The sequence below is a fragment of the Salminus brasiliensis genome, chromosome 8 (genome assembly GCF_030463535.1).
Source record: "Salminus brasiliensis chromosome 8, fSalBra1.hap2, whole genome shotgun sequence".
In the NCBI taxonomy this organism is placed as follows: domain Eukaryota; kingdom Metazoa; phylum Chordata; class Actinopteri; order Characiformes; family Bryconidae; genus Salminus; species Salminus brasiliensis.
In genome coordinates this window covers 15388343-15413469 of record NC_132885.1, presented here as the reverse complement: position 1 = coordinate 15413469, position 25127 = coordinate 15388343, and the positions used below count along the sequence as shown (strand labels likewise).

At 39.4% G+C, this 25127-nt stretch overlaps 1 protein-coding gene across 1 annotated transcript in view; it reads right to left on the bottom strand.

The window, feature by feature from the left end:
- Window positions 1-16179, bottom strand: part of csrnp3 (cysteine-serine-rich nuclear protein 3) — a 33407-nt gene extending 17228 nt beyond the window's left edge. The window contains exons 1-2 of the mRNA XM_072685752.1: window positions 15797-16179; window positions 14724-14753 (exon numbers count right to left, since the gene is read on the bottom strand). The gene's annotated coding sequence lies outside the window, so the exon portion shown is untranslated. The remainder of the gene's footprint in view (window positions 1-14723; window positions 14754-15796) is intronic.
- Window positions 16180-25127: the final 8948 nt, after the last annotated feature.

Sequence of the window (25127 nt, the reverse complement as noted above, 5' to 3'; positions counted from 1 at the left end):
AGTCCGACACGGCGCTTCCTGGCCCTGAGGCTCAAACTTCAGCAAACAAATGAGCGCATGACCACTGTTACAAATTACACAGGGAATTAAAGTCACAATAAGGGAGCAATGTGAGAGACTCATACAGCAGTGACATAATTCTGTTAATACAGTGGGAGTGCAGCTGGTGAATTCTCCTCTGATGTATTGCACCATCACCTGACCTGATGTCTAACCGTGAACATTCCAAACATAATCTTTTAAAAAGTTTGTAGTGTTTAGCACTTGCTATTAATTATTTGGCAAGAGAGGTCACTTGGCCACTGATATCGGCCAATTCTGACCACTTTCTTTTACAGAAAACATCTGAACAAAATCATTAAGAATTTTAAAAAAGCTCCACCTCCTCATCCAATATTTCTATTATTTAGGACTTTGTGAGTTCCCAAATTTCTGCTACTTAAGTTTAAGAAATGTCACAATTCATGACATTATTTATATATAAATACATTATCATTATTGTGATAAGCTATAATTCACGTACCTGAGTAGATCAGTACTTCTACAGCACTGAATAACTGCATAGACCAATTATACAAACCCTGTAAATAACCACCAGGGTTCCTGAGTGGTGGATGTCCACGAAAACATTACTAATGTTTTTTCACTAACTGATCTGGCTCTTTCTACGTGAGTATGGCGGCCCTCCCTCTCCACTATCACTTAAAATTAGTGCATTGAGCTGTCCAATGACACTGCATTATTGTAGGTTAGGGTAGATCTGATGGCACTTTAGGTGACTGTAAAAAGCATGTGCCTTTTCCAATACTGGTAGCATACTGTGATGTGGAAGACCAAGCTTGTAGCAAGGGGGGAATGAAAATAAGAGAAAAAAAAATTACAACCAGTGTACAGTAACTGCATACACTGCATTATAGAAAGAAGCTAACTGAGGGAAGAACAAACTGAAACTGAGTTCTGGAGCGGAGTTAAAGATGCTATAACTTGAGTGATTTTCCTAAAACCAATGACACTAATTGGTAAGCTCAGGCAATTTCCCTAATCTGGTGCTTCAGAGCCACTGCAAGATATTTTTAGGCAACGGATAAAAAAGTGCATTTCTTTTCTGGCATATAAAAAGAAAATGGAGTCCTGAGGTACCCTCTCTTGTAGGAACATTTGCTTACAAGTCTAATGTCTGTACTGTACCTTTAGATATTTCAAAGGCCTGGTATTCTTGAAGGCTATGAATAGTCTTTCTGACACATGAACTGACAGGGACGAAGATAACAAACTAGCTGCTTTCAGTGAAGCAACACAGTATAATTGCAACCAGACTTTGTGCGATCTCTCAGACAGCAGAGGAGGGGTCAGAGCAATGGATGGAGAACTGGCCAGGGTGACTTTTACTTCATGTCTCTCTGTTTCTCTCTCTCTGCAGCCTACAGCCAGGGAAGCCACATAGTACGGCATATACACAGCCTCTTTGGATGGAGAGAGCCTGAGCGAGTGAGCAGAATGAATGGAGATGGCAAAAAAGAGAGAAGAAAATGAAGCAACATTTGTCCTGCCACCCTTAGCCAAAGCTCAATATGGCCTGCCTCCTCTCTACAGTGTCACTGTTTTTACTGTAGTGTGGCACAACACAAACATTTGCCTTCCCAGATGGCTGTGCAAGTTTGTTTTTGTTTTATTTTTTTGTTTTTTGAAGTGGGGGAAACTGTTCTAAATAGGCAGAGAGCCTGTATTTTGCCATTGGAGATGCATGCAGAAAGAGCCAGTGAGGGAACGGATGAAAAGAGAGATGAGTAAAGAACCACTAGCACCTCAGGAGTACACTCTTAAATATAAAGTTTTTTAAGAGATGCTGTAAAGGAACCACATTTGGCTCCATAAAGATGTGCTCGTCCATGTTCATAAGCAACATTCTTTAGACCTTTAAAAGGATCTTCACACACACACATTTCTATTACAAACATGGTTCTTCATGGAACCAAAAGTGGTTCCTCTAGGAACCCTTTGTAAGACCTGTATTTTTAATGTGTAGTGGCGATGCAGGCTCAAAGGCAGTGTTTAATCTCATAAATCTCTCTATTACACACACACACATACATATCACAGGCAGCCATAAACAGCAACCTTGAGAGAGCCAGGTCTCATCTGGAGACCCTCAGGGAGAAACTGTGCACTGGAATGATTATGCATCCAAAGATGATGTCTCTGTGTCCGTCCCTGTAACCAACCAAAGAGGCTGCTACGGTCTAAACACTGCAGCTGATGTGTTCCACATTTCAGGGTTAGGAAAAAGTTGTATGCGGGCCTCAGATCAGCTCCATGAAAATACCAAAGCAGAGCTTGTTTTGAAAAGGTCATGGTTCACTCCCTCTGGATAGTGTTCATAAGCTGCTGTGCTCCATAAAGCAGGGATGGTATGGCTATGAATCATACTGTAATTTACACGATGGAGTCTGTGAAGGGACCTCGTTTGTCAGAGCAACGAGATTAATCTAAAGCAAAAAGGCCGTTGTTCATCAAGCTTTCATTAGAGTGATTTCATTGTGCTTAGACGTTCGGAAGCCATAATTTAGTGTGAAATAAACATCAATACAAAGTGTGTGTGTGTGTGTGTGTGGGGGGGGGGGTTATATAAGACGTCTCGCAGTTGTGCAAGAAGATTTGCACTTCTACAAGCCGACAAAACAAGCAGGCATGACCTGGAACATAAATAGGAAGCGACATCCATTAACCTTCGGTTCAGTACAGCACTGATTGGTGTTGGGATCCGAGTGTAACGTTGACTTTAGCTGATTTTCCATGAATACTGAATCAATCTTTTGTACATGTAAATCAATGCCAAAACATTTTGGTGGAAAGACTCCTGCCATGTCGCTAACTGCCTCATTGTTCAAAACAGACAAACTGAGCCCAGACGCATCGCTCATCACCCTATCCAAGAAATGACAAATAATGCCGAACAGCCGCATTCATTAACACAATGTACTGTTCATGGAGCGCTTGCAAAAATAAGCCTCTTGCACAAAAACACCAAGAACTGTGTGAGGGATGCTACAACACTTGTCTTGAAAGGTTTTTTTTGGGGGTGGGGGGGGCAACAAGCAAGGGTACACAAGGCAATTAAAGACAAAGGAGCCCATTTAAGCAAATGTACTACACTCGCTGCTTTATGGAAATGAGGCTTCACTCCAGCTCTGTACATTTGTTAACTTGCTGTTGCTCGAGGCATTAGACATCAAAACACACACACACACACACACACACACACACACACACACACACACACATACATGAAAGAAGCGAGACAGAGCTGGCTGGCTGCTCAGTATCCTGCACACGGAGCAGACTGCTGCAGCTAGCACCCAGCATTGATCTCCTCATCCTCCACACAGAACAATGAAGGCAAGAAAAAGAAAAAAAAAAAATGTTCCCCTATCACCCTGCCTATATGTGCGTGGGTTTGGCTTTACAATGACTGACGCACACAATCTGACCCCAAAGCTCTAATCGTGGTGTTCATTAAGGTGGCCTGTATTCCCCTGTGTTACACGATGCCTTGAACTGTTAACAGCAATAAATGCTGAGCGAACACAGGCTTGTCCTCGCGTCACGCCTTGTGTTGCTGCATAAATTAAAAGCACATTATAATATGTGCTGCTGGTAAACGGCAAACATCTAGTGTTTCCAGGCCCTAAACTGGCAAATGAGACTGGAGACAGACATTAGGAAAATTGCTATTTCATCTATTTTAAACCTCTCATCAAATCACCAAGTGGATGCGTGACCTTAAGCAACTCATTTGTTGTAGAACTAGAAAACCTTATCAGCTGACATGTTTTACACTGATTCTGCACTGTCACGATCACTTAATTGAATTTAATTGCTTGATTTAAAAACGCATCCATTTAAACACTTTCTTGATGAAGTGGAGATTATTTAGAAGTTTGCATGATAAACCTTAAAAAAGGATTTTAGTGTTTTTTGAGGCTGTGGTCCTATAAAGAACTATGAAAACTTAAGGAGCCATTCGAATGCATATTTGATGGTGGAACTGATGTTTTTTTTGCACACAAACAGAGCGTGGTAAAGACTTTTCTTAACATATTTTTGTTGTATAAAATATGGACATTATGTAAAATTGGTGGAGTGTTTCTACCCCTAAAACACAATCATATTAGAACAGGTGCAAGTAAACAGTAATACAGTAAAAAGAAACACAAACTTCTCATTTTGAAGAAAGTAGTTGATAGCTGATCTAGTTTGAGGAGAAAAGCTTTGTTACAGATTTCACCTGGATGCCCCAGCCAGTGCCTCGATGAGTTCAGTTCCATCACCCGCTCACCTAATTTAACATCATTAAGCACGGATTTGCCGAGCCAGGTGTTGGATGGTAACTATAAATAAATCTAGACTTCTATTTATTTACTGAGTCATAATATGATAGTGTCTAAATTTTTGCTGCTTTTGATTGTTCTTTACATTGTGCCAAATTAACTTGGAAAAAAAAATTACACACACTGATTTTAAAGGAAAGGAAATGCTATTCAGTTAATATTGAGCATTTATAAAAACTCGACGCCTTTATTAATCCTTAAAATAATTAGAAGATTGCTCCGTTATTGTTCTGTCTGTAGAGCGACAGCCCTATGTCTTTTTGCCTTCAATAACCAGGTCTAGAAATTTCTCTGAAGCAAATTTGATTTTTGATTATAGAACTGAAGAAACGCCATTCAGAGACCAGTCAGATTTCTCCCTGAAGCTGGAGTTTGAAATGAGAGAAATGCAGATGGGGAGTTCTAACTTTGCAGCTTCGCAGATCCCAACTGCATCAGTACTGCTCCAAACCTCATTCCACTCACGTACCGCCGTGGCATAATCAGGTACTTTCACCCTCATGTCAATCACAATGCACCCCTGAATTATTCATACAACTATATTTTATTTATGTCTGCATTTCTCCCATGCCACCTGAAAAAAAAAGTTAGAAGAAGCCAAAGCTCTGACGGAGAGAGAGAGAGAGAGAGAGAGAGAGAGAGAGAGAGAGAGAGAGAGAGACGCAGAACACCTCACAAAGCGAATGATGCTTTCATCTTTAATACAAGCGCTGGGAGGCTGGGGTTGTCTGGGTCTATGCAAGTCCTCAAACACACACACACACACACACACACACACACACACACACACACACACAAACATTATTAATTCACTTTCTCTCTGAGATCTTATGCTAGTATCATATGTAAAAAGCATTGCTGTGATATCAGAGAAGATCTATGATGCTAATCTTGTTTGTGTTTACTGGAAACAATAAATAAATAAATAAATAAATCTTACGCACAACACATAAGAATATCATTACAGTTTTGACAAGTCTCTGTTCATCTTGGAATCAACAACACATTATTCAAAGCTGCATAAGGCATTCAATGAAAGACAACACACAAACGTCACTCCAGTGAGACTGCTTCCACACCGACCTCCAACCGAAACAGTTCTTTGTTTCATTCTGACAGTGACAATTATCTTAAAACCCTTAAGATCGGATCTGAATGAAGCACTGCAGAGAATAGAGTCTAATGGTGTGGTTGTAATTTTAAGCTGAGTAACACTGTGGATGACTGAAGCAGTGCCAGACTTTATGACTCATCTTTTTTTGCACTTCCATGCAACTGAAATGAGACGCAGACTGAAAAATACAAAAAAAAAAAAAAAAAAAAAAAAAAAAAAACCTGTACACAATAGCACACGCCACTCATGCTCAACGCATTTGACGTGTACGGAGGCCTAACTGAATCCAGCAGTAGCCTTTGCTGATTGTCAGCTACCTGACAGCCAGCGTGTGTGCATATCTAAAATTAGACGAGAGCATGTGTAGGCTGAGACGTCGAGAGTGTGTCACCAAAAGATGACTAAACTGCCATTCAGGCCAAACAATCACTGTGGGATGGCAGAATCACACAAGTAGCTGTTCTACAGGCAGGCGATGTTTCAGCAGCACAGTTCTTTGTTTATTTTGTCGTTTTTACTCAGATGAGAATCACACGTTATTAATTAGCTATGTAACACAACATCACTTTCTTATCTGGAATATTGTGTCGAGGAGGAATAGTAGTGGCACCCTTCGGTAAGTGCAAATTCTGAAACGGATCGCTCTGGTTATAAAATCTGAGTGGATATCTTTGAAGCTATGGTTAAATAGTGTGGGACAATAACAAAGGACCGAGTACAAGCGTGTGGAGGCAGGGCTTAGTGAGGAGTGTGTAGTGGAGCCAATCAGTTGCTTCGTACATCAACGGTATGTATATTCAGAAGGTCACTGCCCACTGCTTGCTACTTCATCATCAGCTGAGGCTGAGTTACTAACGCAGCAGTATTCAACTTTTAACCGCTCGGGGGCGCATAAGACAGGTACAGAAAAAACTTCTTTATAGGCAAAAAATGGCTTTTGTTGGTCAAATTAAAATGATACAAGTAGTTTTATATTTTATTATTTACATTTTTATTTTTAGAAATCCAAGCACTCAGATACTGTCAAACACGTAGTTTCACTGTTGTTGAGAATAACCTATTTACTAAATCTATACACAAACCTATATGTTAAATCCTTTTAAAAACTATATCACATTGTTTGTTACTGAAATTACTCAAATCTATTACTGAAATACACAGTCACACCAGAATATTATGACCACCTGCCTAAAAATTGGAAAAACCACCCTTGGCTTGGATGACACTAGTGAGACGTTGTGATGGAAGGTGTTCATTAAAAAGAACTGGTCCACTGAGGTTCGTCAATTGCTCTGTACCACTTGCCGGAGTAGTCATCCCCCTCTGGTATCAATGACCCATGGGGCACCACTGTTATGCCGTTGGAAGGCACTCAATGTGCGAAACGTTCATTCTTGGTACACCTTTACTACAGCGACTCCCACAGTTAGCGGTTTCCAAGATGCTACCACCCTAGCTTATTAGTCAAATCTCTATCGTGTTGCTACAACTGACTGGTGTGCTCGCTTATTTATACATGCAGCAACCCAGAAAACATGGGTACGTTATGACAATGTTTTGAAAACCTATTGCAACCTTTCCTACTTAGAAAAGTCAACAAAATGGTGTATTCACGTAGCATCTGTGACGTGACGTCCGTTAATTGCAAACTGGGGGTTGTCATAATACTCTGTATAAATGACTATGTATATGCATTTTCTTGTCTGCACAGTTTCTGATGGATTCATGGTTTAGCATGTGATTTGAGAATCAGCCTCAGTCTTCTGTGTGTCAGGTGATCTATTAAACAAGGAAAAAAAGCTCACAAACACCTGAGAGGCTTTAAAAGGTCACAGATGCATGAAACAGCATCATCCCTGTAGATCTGTCTCATCTAAAGATACACAATGATATCATTATTGGCAGGTTTCATCACCATATTGTGGCTGGTTTGATATCTGGATCTGACAAACATGCTGATACGGTGCTGCATTAATTAGCCAATGTTCCAGCTGAGGAGACACACTTGCAGCTGCGCACAGAAAGCCTTTTTTTTACCTCTAGTAAAAGTCGAGACAAGTATAAAATACTGCATATCTCCCCTGCAAGCTTCACTAACTCCACTGCTTGGAAAACTGGATTTGGTATTGTTCGACGCTAGGAGCTTTTAGGAGCACAGCAGAGCATCTGGAAATTGGAACATCACCTCAGCAGCACTGCAGCACATTCATCTATAACAGAAATATCTGCTTAGAGGAAAAAAAACCCTGAAGTAGCCATATTTCCATGTTCCTGGGATGACTGACTTAACCTTAGTTAACCCCAACCCAAAGCACCAGCTCTCTTTAACTGCACAAAAAGCCTTTACAGAGCTGAAGCCACACTCGGTCACACGTGAGCTGTCTCTGTACACATCCAACCCTTATTTCTCTACACTTGAACTATCAATCTTCCACACTGTTCAGATCAAATGTTTAAAATACAAGAAACAAACAAACCGGCTGTCAGATTCATATCACCTGACCCATTAGGAAGGTTATGGTAGACTACGGCAATAAGTAACATACTGATTTTTGACTGATTAATGATCGTGTTTAGTCCAGCTTGTCTATCTCCAGTCTTGAGATGGACTGGAATACATAAACATACGGCAACTGTCTCCCCATTGAGTTTTTTTTCCCCCCACATTAAAACTGGTTGCCATAGCAATATGAGAGAGAGAGAGAGCGTGCGTGCGAGAGAGCGAGAGCATGAGGGATAGAAAGCAAGAGAGAGAGCGCGAGAGAGCAAGCGTGCACGAGAGAGAGAGGCACAGCGAGAGCAGATCAGAATGTTCTGAACAGAATAACATGAAATGAAATAATTTAAGAAAAGGGTCCCAATCTGTTAAATGACATCTGAATAAAATCCCTCACTTGAAAGCATCGCATTTAAATAATATAAATTATTGTTTTGCACTAGCAGCAGCATTGATCGATCAAACGAGCCCAAGCCAAATGCACGCTCACTGTTACTCATTGTCTGCTCATGTTCATGTTTTCGCCTGATACTGAAAGAGCAGGCAGAGCAGACTGCCGGTACCCTCCCATCCAGTTTCTATTCCTTTAACGTAGAAAATATGTCACTGCAATAATGAGGTGGTTCTGAAAATTGCATTTGACAGCTGCATGGTATTTTGTGCATTATATCATTCAAATGATACAAGCTATTGCACTGCTTTGAAAACATGAATGAAAATGTGGAGCAGGGGTATTTCAGGGCACTACTGAATAAAGTTTGCATATATTTTCATTCAATTACACATTTGAATAAATCTCAACCGGTCACATGAAGAATATTCAAAACTTTGTTTCCATGGGAAAAATTCCAAGAGAAACATTCCAAGGAGGACATAAATGTATAGATGAATGTATAGATATAGCAAGGTTATGGGGCATAAAATCTGCAATGGAAAAAGGTCAATTACAGTATTTTGGAATGCTATAATTCCAGCTTTTATATTACCAATGTGAACCCAGGGAGGACTAGGAAATGTAATCAGAAATCCAATATTTTACCACTTTGTGTTTATTCACTGTGAAGATAAAAACATAAAATCACATAAGCCCTTCTATGGCATTTACCATTATGCACATATATATATATATATATATATATATATATATATATATATATATATATATATATATATATATATATATATATATATATATATATATATATATACACACTGCATGTCATACAATAGTGTAAGAGTAGGGCTCTTGCACTATGCCACATTATTTATAACATACAATACACTGTTGCTATATTAAATATACACAATAATATATGCAAAAATTGGACATTGTGTTTGCACACATATTTTTGGTGTTGAGCTGGTTAGAAAAAGTGAATTCCAATTACTGAAATTACTGACGACCATGTACCAGTGCCCGATCTTTGCTTAAAATGAAGATTTTGATAGCTCAAAGTGTTTTAGGAAAGCTTCTGTGATGTCCTTCCAGTGGCCCACTTTCTAAAGACACACTGTCACACCTTTAATGATGATGGCCTTCGGTGCAGTGCTATTGAATTTCAATGCGGTGATTTAGAGTAGTGTAATTAACTGCAGACAGGGAGCGAGGTGACAAAACATTGAAGTTTTTCCCGCTTATGGAAACATCTGTTCAGCTGTGAACTATGTACTGCCACAGTCATTGCTATGAAAATGAGAAAAAGGCATATGGTAATACCATAATAGGCTTATGGTAAAGAAATAAATATACATGATGCTGAGCAAGAGCACTAAAGATGAAATGCAGCAGTGGTGCAGAGACAGCTTCACTGTACCATCACCTGCAGAACAGTCCACAGTGTAAAGAAAAGGCTAATTTAATTAAGATAATATTTATTGTTATGGCCCAAGTGTGTTGCACATAAAACGATTAACATATAAATTAAATGCTAGAATTAAATATATGACGACAACCTCAAGCTATTACAACATATCTTTACGGTCAAGCAAAAAGCTTGTACCTCCAAATAGGCAACTTTAACTTTTAATGGAAGTTAACAGTCACTTTGGGGCATTTCTATTGGTCTAATCCTAATGAAATTCGAAACACAATATAAAGGACAACTGTGTTAATAAATGTCAAAAAGTAAAACTCAACAAAAATTAAGATAAAATATTTGTGTGTGACAGCGACGATATGGCAAAATTAATAGCAGTAATCCACTACAAAAGTAATGCAGGTAATGCATTCAGGTAACTTCAGTGAGGTCAACATGCACAGAAAACTACAGGAATCAAGCAGCAGGTGTGTATTCTCTGCACATGATGTCATTTTGTAGCAAAAACTAAGGAAACCATGTGCTCTCCTCTCTGCACATATGAACATTCCATACAAGTGTCATGGCAACCAGTCCCGTTGGCAAGATGTTGAGAAGCGCCGAGACACAGAGCCGAGAAAGAGAGAGAGAGAGAGAGAGAGAAAGAGAGAGAGAGAGAGAAGGAGCCAACGAGGCACATCAAACACCCGTAGTGTCTAATTGATCTCTAAGAGTCCTTCTGTTACAGACAAAATGGGCTGAGTGACTGACTGTGCTTCATTAAGACTGGATTTGACTGCAGTATTACATAAGCAGAGGCATCCTAAAGATTACACAGTGGACTGTGCACACAGGTACATCATATGAAGTACTCATATGAAGGATTTACACAAAGGATACATATCAGTTTATTCAGCTACTGGATGGTAAATTTTGAAGGAAATTGCTCATTTGCTCTAATGAACTGACCTATCCATGCTCCACCCACAAATGTTTCCTATCACAGCTTGTGTTACTATTGGTTTTCCATACCATTTAAAAAAATACACAGTCATGTATTAGTCATGGACACCCCACAAATACTTTTGTCTTTTTTAACATAATAAAAAAGGACATTGAAACAATACTGAAACTGAGATATGCCTTTTAATAGAAAATGTCAAATGAAATTAATAAAATAGCTCTTTTCTCTGAGAGGACAAAGTTAGGACACCCCCACATGTATTACTTTTTAAAATTTCAAAATTTAGAATGAGTTGCAGCACATCTGCAGATGATTAGATGGTTGGAGAGGATTCTGTATGAGACGGTCTTTATTTAAACCTAGATTTAGTTTGGTTTGCTCTGGATTGTTATAATGAGAGCTATCACCATGGCGAGATCCAAAGAGCTTTCTGATGTCTTCAGACAGAAGGTTGTGGATGCATCTGAGTCTGGGAGGGGACAATTAGAAATCAGCCGCTCCACATTCCAACGACTTTTTAAGCAGTAATAAACGTGAAAAAGTCCTAACTTTTTCCCTACAAAAAAGATGCATTTCTAGTCATTCCATTTTACAAATTAAAAGTAATTTCTTCAATTTATTTGTTTAATTATATTATACTCAATTTCTCAGTATTGTTAAAATGAAGGTAAAAATATAAAGACAAAAGATTTTAAGTGTCCTGATTTTTCACATGAATAGCAGTGAATTTATATAAAAGGACACACATACATATAATATATAAATACATAATGTCAGCATTAAATATCACTGGTAAATGTAGGGTAATAAGTACCTGCCTGTGCTTTAGAAAGAACAAAAAAACAATTCTTGCCCAGAGCTAGCCTCTAAACCCCCAAACTCAGGATCATTTTATATACATGACAAATATACTGTTGCATTTAGCCGGCTAGAAAAGGCAGGATCTTTTTCATGCTGCAGGACTGTTTCTGTTCTTTAAATGAAAAACAGATTAAGGCATCCTTTCTTTTGGCCTCTCCACCCGCCCCTTTCCCCTGAAGGCGTGCATGCATGGTACAGTGCAGGGCATTCTCACTGATCAAACTGTCTGTTTGTGCCCGTCTAGCAGCCAGTGGCCTCTTTCTCTCCCTAGGACACATCACAAACATCGACCTTTTAGGATGCCTTGCCAGGATACATAAAAGGAGCACAAGGGCAGCGTCATAATCCTGCACAAAAATTCCAGCCATTTCAGCATAAAGAGCAGTCAAATTGATTTTGCTCTGTGTATTCATGAGTATGTATGCATGTATGTATGTATGTATACATGTGTGTGTGCGCACACTGAGGAATCACACACAGTTTGATAGACGGAAGGACACTTTCTCCTCCTCGTAAACAAGACTACTCAATACCACTGTACTACAACTGTGTCCATGTCGAAGCCCCCAAATTATTATTATTATTATTATTATTATACCTTATAACCCATTCCCAGATACTTAGGACATTTATATTATTATCACTGGGCATTTTATAATATTATTACACAGTGTACATAGTGACCAATATTTGCACTATTGCTGCCTTGGATGGACATCCTTTGCAGTCAATGACAGCCTAAAGCCTGGAACCCATGGACATCACCAAATGCTGACTTTCATCCCTTGAGATGCTTTGCCAGGCTTTCACTACAGCCGCCTTCAGTTACTGCTTGTTTGTTGGTCTCTCTGCCTCTCGGTCTCTCTGTTTGTCTTCAGTAAGTAAAATGCATGATCAATTGCGTTGAGGTCAGGCAACTGACTCTGCCACTCCATCTCTTTGCTTTAAGAAGCTCTTGGGTTGCTTTTGCAGAATGTTTTGGGACATTATCCATCTGTACTGTGAAGCGCTGTCTATTTGGTTTCACAGCATCTGACTGAATCTGAGCCGAAAGTATAGTTCTATACAGATTAAACATTATTATGCTACTTTCCATTTCATCAATTAACACCAAGCTTGGTTTTATCTGTTGGAGTTTTTCTTCCCAAGGTACTGCAATCATTTATTGCATTTATTGTATATAATCGGTGGTTACATGAGCACATATGTGTGCATGGTGTGAAACACTGCTGCACTTCGCTGACTCCCTGAAGACAAAAAGGGATGGTGGAGGAGCAGGAGTGGAAGCAGATAATGAGGCACAGTGCCACATTCTGAGTCAGTGTCCCATCTCACTGATGCTGCACTTCACCTCGCTCATTCAGACAACTGGCACCATGTTTAACCATCTACCCTGAACCTGATTTAATTAAAGCTGCAATAAGGAGGATATTACATGTTTTCCTTGTCAGTTGCTTGTTACAGATACGCTGTTGGTCTCTTAGATAGTCACGTAGCTCACTACACTGAAACAGAAATAAATATCCACTGTTGATCTGACCACTGACAAAAAACAGCATCTCAAAATATGCTCAAAATTAAACTCCAAATTACTTTAAAATGCTCAATACAAACAATACTTGCACAATATTCCTTTATTTTAGGCATACATATGAATAAACAGGATGACTCTGATGGGCTTGTATTATTTGTGTCACCACTGGAAATCAGAGCAAGTAATAAATCAGAAATTATGCTTCTCTGTGCTGTAAGTTTTGCTACTTGAAACCTAGCAAATGAACAACAATTATCTTAATCAGCCATAGCAGTGAAACACAATAGGTCAGACCAGACATTCTACTTTTTTTTTTTAACAGCAGATCAGAAGCTAGTGCAGCAAAAAGAAACGTACAGAGCGAGAAGGGGAGCTACAGTAAAGCGCACTTAAAAGAGATCTTGCAGGTAAAGCTGTGACATCAGCATCTACAACATCAAACATTACAAGGGCATACACCAGCTGTTTCAGTCTCACAGTCGTGCATATATGTCAACCAGGCAAATATGTCTGATAGAAATAATGAACTCCCATATGCCCTACATATACATTTGGAGTGACTAAGCTTGTGGGTCAGGCTTCTGTAGACAGAAAAATGCCCAAGACCACATTCTCAGCCCAACGAAATTAACCCCTGCATCTTCCGAGTCTCATACTTCTAAATGAAGCATGAACAATTAATCTAACAACTATTTTCTCTAATGAAAAAAATGGATGCATAATTTCTAACATACTGTGGGCATTAGGCAATAGTACTGATTAGCCAGTCTAAGACCATACCAAGGACTAGAGCTGGGCAATTTGACGATATTTTATTATATCATGATCAAATTTGTTATTGTGATAACAATTTGCTTTTATAATAATATAGCTTAATAAACACGGATCAGCTGCAGGTTTCATTACATGCAGTGTGATTAGACTGGTTTAGCAGCAGAATAAAAAAATCACTGTACTCAGTACGGGAGAGTATCTGAATAGTAGTTTTTAAAGGATCTGTTTTAGTCTGTGATTACATATATTGTGATAAATATTGTGTATCATGAAAAAAAAAGTCTTCAAATATCGTTATATAGTATTTTACCATATCACCCAGCCCTACAAAGGACCTCTCTTTAAAACCTGTTAATTACAACACCACCTTGCAAAGCCACTAAAGATCCAAAACATGATGCTGAAGAAAAAGCATTAATACCCATCAGATCAGCGATCTCCCTAATGACATATGCAGTCTCAAGCTAAACGAATGGTAAAAGAATTATCAGCTATATGAGGCACTGGTTTCTGAAGCTAGGCAATTATCTGTATTGACAGATGATAATCCACTTGGTTGAGTGATGAACAAGGCAAAGGGATATTATTACAGAAACAACAGATACTAAAATGCAATCCAAAGCCATCCCAGGGGGTCCTTTGAGGACAATTGCAAAAGTTGTAAACAATTTAATCAGACATTTAAGTCTATAAACAAATTACAATAAACAAACACCACACAATTTCTTCCACTGACATTTTTGTTAGTATTAAAAAGACAGACGGCTCAGTGAAGAAGTCAACACAGAGTCTTACCTTAAAAGAAGAATGACTAGCTTCAAATTTCTGTGAAAACAAACAATACAGAATGCTAAATATACGACATTTAATTTAAATATAATATTTAAATAAAATACATTAGTTTATATAATTAGTTTCTGTCATATATATATATATATATATATATATTATATATATATATATATATATATATATATATATATATAAATAATACACACACACCATACTGCATATCCTGCATACAAAAAACATAAGATTGTATGCATTCTCTTCTTCAACACCAGAACATACTTATTAAGTGTTGTTATGGTGGGTAAAAGCAGCCATTAGAGCGCTGGCTAGAGGCCCTGCGTGGGCCCTCAGAGTGCTCCTTCATTACTGGAGGGAGTATTCCCCGGGGAGGGGAGGGGGAGCATAGATCTGCCTGACACAGCTGCCTGTTCTCAGGGAAAGATATGACGGCAGCCTGGCTCCTCTCTGGATCTCTGCTTCACTGCCTCTCAGAGGCTTCAGAACAAGGTGATGAGACAGACTCACCCATTATTATGTACAGTCCTAAGCTTTAATATATGCCTTAATTTTACATCTTTGCATTACTTATATGTATGTACATGTATAAAACACACGTGTGTCACTGTACACACATATATACATACAATGACATGTTGAGCATCTCTCTCTCTCTCTCACACACACACACAAACCAACATGTTACTGTATATGAATGAGTTTAAGAAATACATTTCTCATAAACAAACGTTTTTAATATTTACAGGTTATGTTGAGACCTGTATTTGTTTATGCATCAGGTATATTACAGATAATGATGCTCTTATGATCAGTCACTGTGCCTATTATTAACCCATTTGTGGCTTCCTTGCTGCATTGGCTTGAAGATTTCCCCCACAGCCCAATCAGTGCTACATAACACTGCACCAGAACAGATCCCACCTCACCTAAAGCCCGGCTTCCACCCACTCCTCCCGCAGACAAAGGGACCCGTGCCCAACTGAAGTCATGTCGCTTAATTAAGTCGTGTCGTCTTTTAAAAACGACAGAAATGAAAAATAAATGGTCGGCACACTTACCATTCATTTTGCTCCATCTCCAAGAAGCCTGACAGCAGCGATGGTTTGGACAGCGTGCTTTGTCTTAGTCACACGCGCGTTGGATGTACTGTTGAATACCGATGGCATATCATAAAGGCAGTGCAGGGTTGTATGAGCTCTGCTGTAGTGTTGGGTGGTGTGGTGAATATCTGCGGAGCGGTGGCTGGAAAGCGGCTGGAGAGCAGCAGCAGCGACAGCAGCGACAGCAGCGGCAGCAGCAGCAGCGCTTCCGGCCGATGGGAAACAATGGAACACGGCGCGCGGACAGCTGCACCGCACACGTGCTTCAGCCTGACCAATCACAGGAGGCAGGAGGCGCGTAGCAGGAAGAAGTGGACGCACATCACGTTGGAGCTGCTGCACTGTAGAGCCGCAAGCCAATATACGCCCATTGACGGACACGCCCACTGTGAGACATACCCAGTTGACAGACGTTTACTGCTTTACCAAGGCAAGTCCACTACAAACTGCCCTCTCACTGCAAGACACTCCCACCGGACACGCCCACCACGCCTGCTAGTCATTCAAGCAGTCGTTCAGCTATCTAGCGGTACATGACAATCCTACAAGACACTCCCACTTCAAGACGTTGCATAGGACACACCCACTCCGTCTCTACTACTCAGGCAGCCTGAGATCAGATCAGATGTTTCAGATAATGTTGCATAGGCTAATAATATCACACAAGCTAATAATAATAACAGTACAATTTCCTCTAAATGCCTGTAGCTGCATAGTTCTGATGAATAGACATCCTAACTAAAGTGCAGTGATGAAGCTAATACCCAGACCACACAGGTATATCAGCAAGGCGTACGTGTGACGCTTACATTAGGCGCCCACAGTAGATGGTTTGCACATTGGCATGAAATTGCTAAGTCCTTTCCACCACATTTGAACATTTGTTCCACCCCCTTATCGGCTAAGCTGCCTTCTCAGCCTTTGCTTCATTAGAAAACAGATGGACTACTCTTTGGCCTAGTGAATCCCAAACTAGAATGCTAGGCATAAATATATATATATATGAACACACACACACTAGTGAACTAGGGGCAGTGAGTACACACACACCCAGAGCGGTGGGCAGCCAACTTCAGTGCCTGGGGAGCAGACAGGGTAAAGGGCCTTGATCAAGGGCCCAACAGTGGCAGCTTGCCAAGCCCGGGAATCAAACCCACAACCCTGTTATTGATAGCCCGATGCTCTAACCGCTGAGCCACCACTGCCCAAAAAGCATATTTAATAAGCTTCTACAAGACATTTCTCAAGTAGGTGTGCCTTGTAGTGGGCCTGTCTTGTAGTAGTAGTAGTAGTAGTAGCATAGGGTGTGCTTCATTTACCAAAGTAAGGAGGGAGGAACCTGTATAAATGGGGAGTCGGCACCAGGTCCTATGCAAAGTTTTGCGTAATCTTATCGTGGACACAGTCACTTGTGTATTGAGAAAGTACAAGTCAGTTTACCAGGTTATGCCAGCAGAAGCGGCATTTGCTGGATCAGGTGGAGCTTGTAAATGGAGTGGAAACAGCAGCTAAACAGCAGAAACAACACGTGTGCGCCTAGAGGCTTCTGCCATGTGTCATTTCGTAGTTTTAGCAGTTACAAGGTTAAAAAACAAACAACGCTACATATGTAAAACTGCTACACTTGACAAAGCTGGCTGGTTTGTGAGGGATATTTTGGCGAGGGATTTTTATGACTGTTAGTTTGCTTAGACTTCTTTATGACTTCAAGAAGATGCAGTTACATTTGGAGGAGGGGGGGTACACACAGGGAATAAAAGCATATCAGGCCTATAAGATTTCTTTTTTTGTATCAGCAGACGTCTCTCAAGTAAAACATGCCTTGTAGGAGATTTATAGTAGTAGATTTGTGTAGTGCAGTATGGTTCACTCGTTAACTATTGACTAGATAGCATTTACATAGCATAGCATAGTGAACTGACCATCACTATGTAAACCTAGTGAAATGACCATGAAATGGGTAAAAGATGTACAGAATTTGAACAACACTACAACATGGCTGGCCCACTATTTCTGTGATAGCACTTGATTTTCTGTTATTATTATAGTGTATATTATAGTACACATGTTTTCCAGTGTAGTGGGCATGTCCTGTGGTCTTGTGAGACAGGCAGATAGAGTTGTAGAAATCTGTTATGTACAAGTTGATTTGTCTGTTGCCATACAACGGCATGTTCCACAGAGCAATTACACACATTCATCAGAGAAACATCTAGCCTATGAAGTCAGGGTTTTTTAATTCTTCTTTCAGTTAATCCTATATTTGCGTGACATTGTGAAGGAGGACTGCCATGTCACGGTCATGGTGAGTTACAGGCGCAGCTCAGCAGACTAAATTATATAGATTACTCCATAATAGCCTGACTGTGTTTATTGTTTATTGATGCTGTAGCTGATAAAAAAATATTTTTCACTTTAACAAATAAACACAATTCCAAAATAGTAGATGGGGTGCTTAGACACGTCACATGTATGACATCATTTTCTTTCTTTTTTTTATATACAACAGTTGTATCTTTCAGTAAACCAGCAAATACTGACATCTGGTGGTCCACACTGTGGATTCCACTAATGCCGTACTTGGCTTGATAATGCATACCTTTGCTTTATTCTGTTGTAAAGGCTAACTTGAATTCATATATATGGCACAATCTAAATCTGATCTTTTTTCCCCAGACTAAATCTTCTACACAGCCTTAATGAGCATATTACAGAAAAAGTACACAGATCCAGAATCTGAGGATTTAGGTTCAGAATATGAGCATAAGTCACAGTCCCTGAACCTGAACTCTGGAGTAAAAAATGAGATTACTTTATACTCTACCAAACAAAAAGGGACTTGACTGACTCCAGCCTAGTGCACTGCCAGATCACAGCTCTGCAAAGCCATTAAAAGCAATGTAAAGGGGCTAATAATCCCTTGTATTATCCTACAAGTAAATACTAAATATATATTTTCAATATTAAATTCAATATTCAATATTAAATTCAATATTCAATAATAAATACAATATTCTTAAAATGTATTGCCTCACCAAAACACTTATAAAAAGAAAAGCCTACAAACTTCAAATGTATATTTTAATGTGGCATGAAAATACAGACATTCCTGCTACATATAGGACAACCACAAATCATAAAAATGTGTTTCTATAAATAGCCAACTGAACCAAGGTTTAACTGTTTAATCCAGACCTGAGATTTCTGAGGCACTGCAATTTGGTTCAGTTTAGCTCACATGTTTCACTGTCAACCAAACTAAAGAACAGGCTAGATTGGCCTACACAAACAAGGCAAGTGTAAAAGCACCCTAAAACTAAAGGTAAACAGCAACGCAGTGTATAAAAATGTAACGTAGATGTTTGTGTTTTGAACCTTTCAGAACAATTCAGTCACAAAAATGAAAAATAATGGAAGAGCAAAGCTGACAGTTATACATTGTATTGTTGTAATGTAAAAGAGTTTATTAGGCTTCATTTAGGCTGTGTCTGAAGCTGGAGGTAGCTGAGTTGATGTCCTGCTGTGCAGACTGTCTCACAAATCAGTGTTTTTGAAGGCAGTGTAGTGATGGAGGTCTGTAACGGAATTACAAAGGCAGCAATACATCCTGACGTTGCCAGTGTATAGACAGCTCAATTCTAGATAGGAGCGTTTAGCAGTGTTGTCACTAGCTGTTAGCATTTTCACCCAAAAAAACAGAAGACTACATTACCAAACTTTAAATCAAACATGACTGGGTGCCTTCCTGCCTCAGAATCCTGTCTAAGCAGGCAGCATTTCTTATATTTCAGACAGCCTTAGATCAACCTAAAACTCGAAGTATTGCAGGCATCTGTAAACTCACAGGTCACCCCTTAAATGTGGGCCCTTAGTAGATCAGCCCACATTTAAACACATTTTTACAGCAAATGCTAAACCTAGCCTTTTTTCAACCTTACACAGAACAAGAAAGGCTAATAAAGAACAACAACAAGAAAGGCTAATAAACTCATTCCAAACGTGAGAAACAAGTGTCAACCTGGAACCATGCTGCTAAACGGTATTGTATACCAGTATTGTGTTCACTGCCCAGTGTTCGGTGGTTTTCATGGAGACAGGAAAAAGTTCAGCAGTTCAGCATGTTTATTTGTACACCTTTACCATGATTATTATCCAATAATAAAAAAAGTTTTCTAATTAACATTACCACAGAGACACATTAGACTTTTTTTTGACAATTTGAGTCCACTTCCCCGAGACAAGACCAATTCCAAATGAGTCCTCTCGTTCATGGCCTCGAGACAGGTGCAACAACACAACATTTACATTTACATTTTAAGGCATTTAGCAGACGCTCTTATCCAGAGCGACTTACAAAAGTGCTTTGCTATTTACCCAAGAAAAACCTTAGCTAGTTAGAATAGACTAATAGTTCAAAGATACCTCAACTAAACAGAAAGAGTCTATGTGCAGTAACTTACATACCAGAGAGGCTGACAATTGTGTAATAAACACAGAACTCTCAGAAAGCCTCATGTGGTATGAAGATTTGCTATCTTTATATAATTGTTAAATGAATTTCATAAATGGTTGAGCTGTTCAAAGTATTCACTCAGGTCTTAGTTAATGCCTTTAAAGCTAAGGTTTATTCACCGTCTGGGCTTTGGAAGCAGGCTGCTTAACATTGGGCTGCTTTTAGGTAGGGTATTATTGGCCCTAATGGATTAAAGAGGCTGAATACAATTTTCACACATACCATAAGACTGCAGGTAGCTAGTACAACATCAGAGGAATCCACTATTGGAAAATTGCAAAGAAAAGGAAAGAAAAAAAGCCACTCATCTAAACTAAATGCTCTTTGCATCTCTTACCTGTTTGAAACCCCAGGTGGGTCAAAGAATCAAACCTTTCCTGTAGAAACAGGATGAGTGAGCTGGAAAGTCAGGAGTTTACTGGTAAATTAGCTACTCAAAATATGGGAAATTTCCTCTCAGCCACAAAGAGGTCGGCCACGTAAAATAACAGAGCGGGGTCAGCAGACGCTGAAGTGCATTGTGTGCAGAAGTCGACAACTTTCTGCAGAGTCAATCACTACAGACCTCTAAACTTCATGTGGCTTTCAGATTAGCTCAATAACAGTGTGTAGAGCTTCATGGATTAAGTTTCCATGGCCGAGCAGGTGACTACAAGCCTTACATCACCAAGCGCAATGCAAAGCGGCGGATGCAGTGGTGTAAAGCACACCACCACTGGACTCTAGAGCCATGGAGACGTGTTCTCTGGAGTGACGAATCATGCTTCTCCGTCTGGCAATCCGATGGATCAGTCTGGGTTTGGCGGTTGCCAGGAGTGCACTGTGCCAAGTGTAAAGTTTGGTGGAGGGGGGATTATGGTGTGGGGTTGTTTTTCAGGAGTTGGGATTGGCCCCTTAGTTCCAGTGAAAGGAGCTCTTAATGCTTCAGCATACCAAGATATTTTGGACAGTTTCATGCTCCTAACTTTGTGGGAACACTTTAGGGATGGCCCTTTCCTGTTCCTATTCCATAAAAACCTTGACCATAGAAGAACTTGACTGGCCTGCACAGAGTCCTGACCTCAATCCAATAGAACACCTTTGGGATGAATTAGAGCGGAGGATTTGAGCCAGGCCTTTTAGTCCAGCATCACTGTCTTTCCTTACAAATGCCCTTCTGGAAGAATGGTAAAAATTCCCATAAACACACACCTAGTGGAAAGCCTTCCCAGAAGTGTTGCGATTATAGCTGCAAAGGGTGGCCTGACATCATATTAAACCTTATGGATTAAGAATGAGATGTCACTTAAGTTCATATGTGTGCATAGGCAGGCGAGCGAATACTTTTGGCAATATAGTGTATGTGGATATTTCACCATGATACCAATATAAGTTTGTTGGACATCCTATTCCAAAACCATGGTCCTTTATATTGGGCTTGCCCCCTGACTTTGCAGCTAGGAATGCTTTCCACATGATGTTGGAGTGTATCTGGGGCAATCTGTCCCCATTCAGTCAAAAGAGCATTGGAGAGAATTTGCACTGTTGAATGGGAAGACGGGTTGGGATGTGATAAGGGCTGTGTGCAGGCCGCTGGAGTTAGTCTTTATATACTTAAATTTGTGCACAGGTCACAGTCGTGATGGAATAGGAAAAAGTCTTCTCCAAACTGTTGCCACAAATTTGGAAGCATATAACTGTGTAAAATGTATTTGCACATTGTAACATTAACATTACACTCTACTGAAACCAAACCCAAACCCTGAAAACAGCCCCAGACCATGGTCTCTCCTCCACTAAACTTGACTGTTGGCATTATGCAGTTTGGTAGGTGGCAGTCTTGTGGCATCCAACAAACACAGATTCATCCATCATGCCAGAATGCCAGATAGTTAGGTATGATTCATCACTCCAGAGGACACGTTTCCATTGCCCCAGAGTCCAGTGGCGACATGCTCCACATTACTCAAGCTGACGCTCGGATAATGATCTTAGGCTTGTGTGCAGCTGCTTGGCCATGGAAACCCACTTTGTAGTGAGTGATGCACCAGAGGACAGGCGTTTTTGATGTGCTATGCGCTTCAGCAGTGTTCTCATGGTCTACTGCTTAATGACTAAGCTGTATTTGCATATAGACGCTTCCATTTCCTAACAATAACAGGGCAGTATATCTTAGGGACACTAAGGTAGCAAATATAACATCAGCTATGACAGTGCCACATTTAAAGGCACAAAACTCTTCCGTATGACCTATTTTGTCTATAAAGATTGTATAGATATGTACTTGATCTTATGTACCTGATAATAATGGGTGTTGCTGAAATACCTAAACTCAATAGTTGGGAAGGATCTCCACATTCTTTGAATTATTAAGTGTATTTTTCTGGAGCAGAAATTAAGAAATTAAGTCAATTGAGCTGGACAGAGGACAGTGTTTAGGCAATAATACCCTAGTGCAGGGGTGGGTAATTTCGGTCCTGGAGGGTTGGATTCCTGCACAGTTTTTGCCTTTCCCGATCAAGCACACCTGATTCAACTCACCTGTCAAGTCTGTTAGAGCAGAGTGTGTTAGACTCCGGCCCCCGTTGCTCAGCCCTGCCCTACAGTCTTATGACAATGTCTAATCTAAATCCTTTTACTTTCCTGATATCTGTTTAATTGGTTTATTATTTATTTTTTTGTATGCAAGACTATAAATGCTCTATAAATACTGAAACTTTTAAAAAAAATGACATTAACAGCTGGAAAAGTTCAGTGTTTATTGAATTCTTATTTAGGACACTCATTCACGTGTAGCGAGACAAAGATTGTCCACAAGGGAGCAGTCAAATGTTTTTTGTGTGGTGCAGTGAAGGAGAAACAAAATGGCTATGAATGCAAATCAGTCTAAGTAATGCGGGTGTATGCATGTGTGTTTTTATTTAGCCAGTTTCACAAATCTTTAGGGCTAGTAAAAGACCCCAAAACACACCATGTGAACACAAACACACAGTATTAGTAATTGTTGATATAAGATGATCTTCTACTTATTGGATTTATTCATATTTTTACTCATGACTGGGCAAAAAAGGGCAAAAAAAAGCATGTGATGATTTGTGTGTTCTTGTTTCCATGGCCAGCATAGTACCTTTACTGATGTGCAGGGAGGCCATTAAAAAACTCAAAAGCTTTCTCTTTAAGGAGTCTTAAATGTAAATAAGAAATCTTCCATGTGTCCATAGCTGGCTGCTTTGTCGTGTTGTCCCTGGATAGGAGATACACAAAATAGTGTAAGATTTAGGCTGCCAGTTTGTATTACGTATCAAATACTAAATTACTAAATCTTCTGCTCTTCATTTAATTAAAGCAGTCTAATCACACTGTTAGTGATGAAACCTGCAGCTAATCCGTGTTTATCAAGCACCAACAGTATCCTCAATATGCTTAGAATTTCATATTGTGTATCACAATAACAACAATTATCACAATATGATAAATATTGTCATATTGTCATATTGTCATAGCTCTATTTAACAGGTTTGTGTTTCTTGTCGAACACCATTTAGAAGCACAAAAGGAGAGGGAGGAAAATCACATTGCAGTAGTCTCTAGCCTATAGCTAGATTTTTACTAGATTTCTTTAAATGCCACAAAGCTGTACTACTACTAAGAAACTGTTCTCATTCACCTTCTCATTTCAACATTTGAAATGGAACACTAGATGGCAGTAATGCCATAGTTTGGTGCAAAATGTTTATTGAACTCCTGAAGTCCTCTGAGATTATACCTTCAGATAAACCGGTATGGATTACTCAACTCTAAACTTAATACTTAAGTTGCCATTTTACATTTTACTGTAATATTTTTCACTATATCCTGAAAGATAAGATGTGCTGTAAACTCACCTAACCTTATTTTTTATACAGTGTTGCAGATGGGCCTTTACCAGCCCTGAGGCTCTCTCGCAAACTAAATGCCAACCTGGCAGGGTGTGGTAGAGGCCTGTTTGATGAGGACAGCCACAGTACACGTTGAGATAAGTGCTTTTCATGTGCTTCATTAAAGCAGGCCTTTAATCTTAGATTTTTTTCATTCATGCTTTGCTGATAAAGGAGCTGTTAATATCAGACATGTGAGGTGACGGCTCTTAGTTAAGTCTTTAAACGATCTGTTTATACCAAATTGGTTGCATATTTTAAGAACCGTGAACAAAAATGTCAAATTATGCAAATGATATACCAATTCGGCTGCAAACTGAAACACTGAGGTTTGATGTTTCTGAGATAGAAAAGAATTACAAAGTGAAAGTGCTGTGAAATAGAATTATTATGACAAACTAGAGATAATTAAAACGTTTATTAAGTAGCATGTATTACTTAAGCCGCACTGATAAAAATCACACTCCTAATGAATTAAAAGCCATTTCTACAGTTCTGCTCAATTTTAAGCACTCCTTTTGTATATACAGTACCGTGCAGATGTTTTAGGCACTTAGGCACATTATGTAAACCCACTTTTTACCTCTTAAAACAGCAGATCACATTAGAACATGCAGGTAAATATAAATAAAGTAAAATTGACAAGAATTTCTCCTTTTGAAGAAAGTAGTCAAGAACGTGTGAGCTAGTCTAAAGAGCAAAGCTTGGTTCCAGATTTCAGTTCCATCACCAGCTTATCATCATTAAGTACTGATTTACCAAACCAGGTGTTGAATAATGACTAGAAATAATACTAGACTCTCATGAGGAGAGCTTTAGAAACGTTTTAATGAACACAGTGATGTAAAACCCCAACTTTTTGTAGGAATGTTATTGGTAT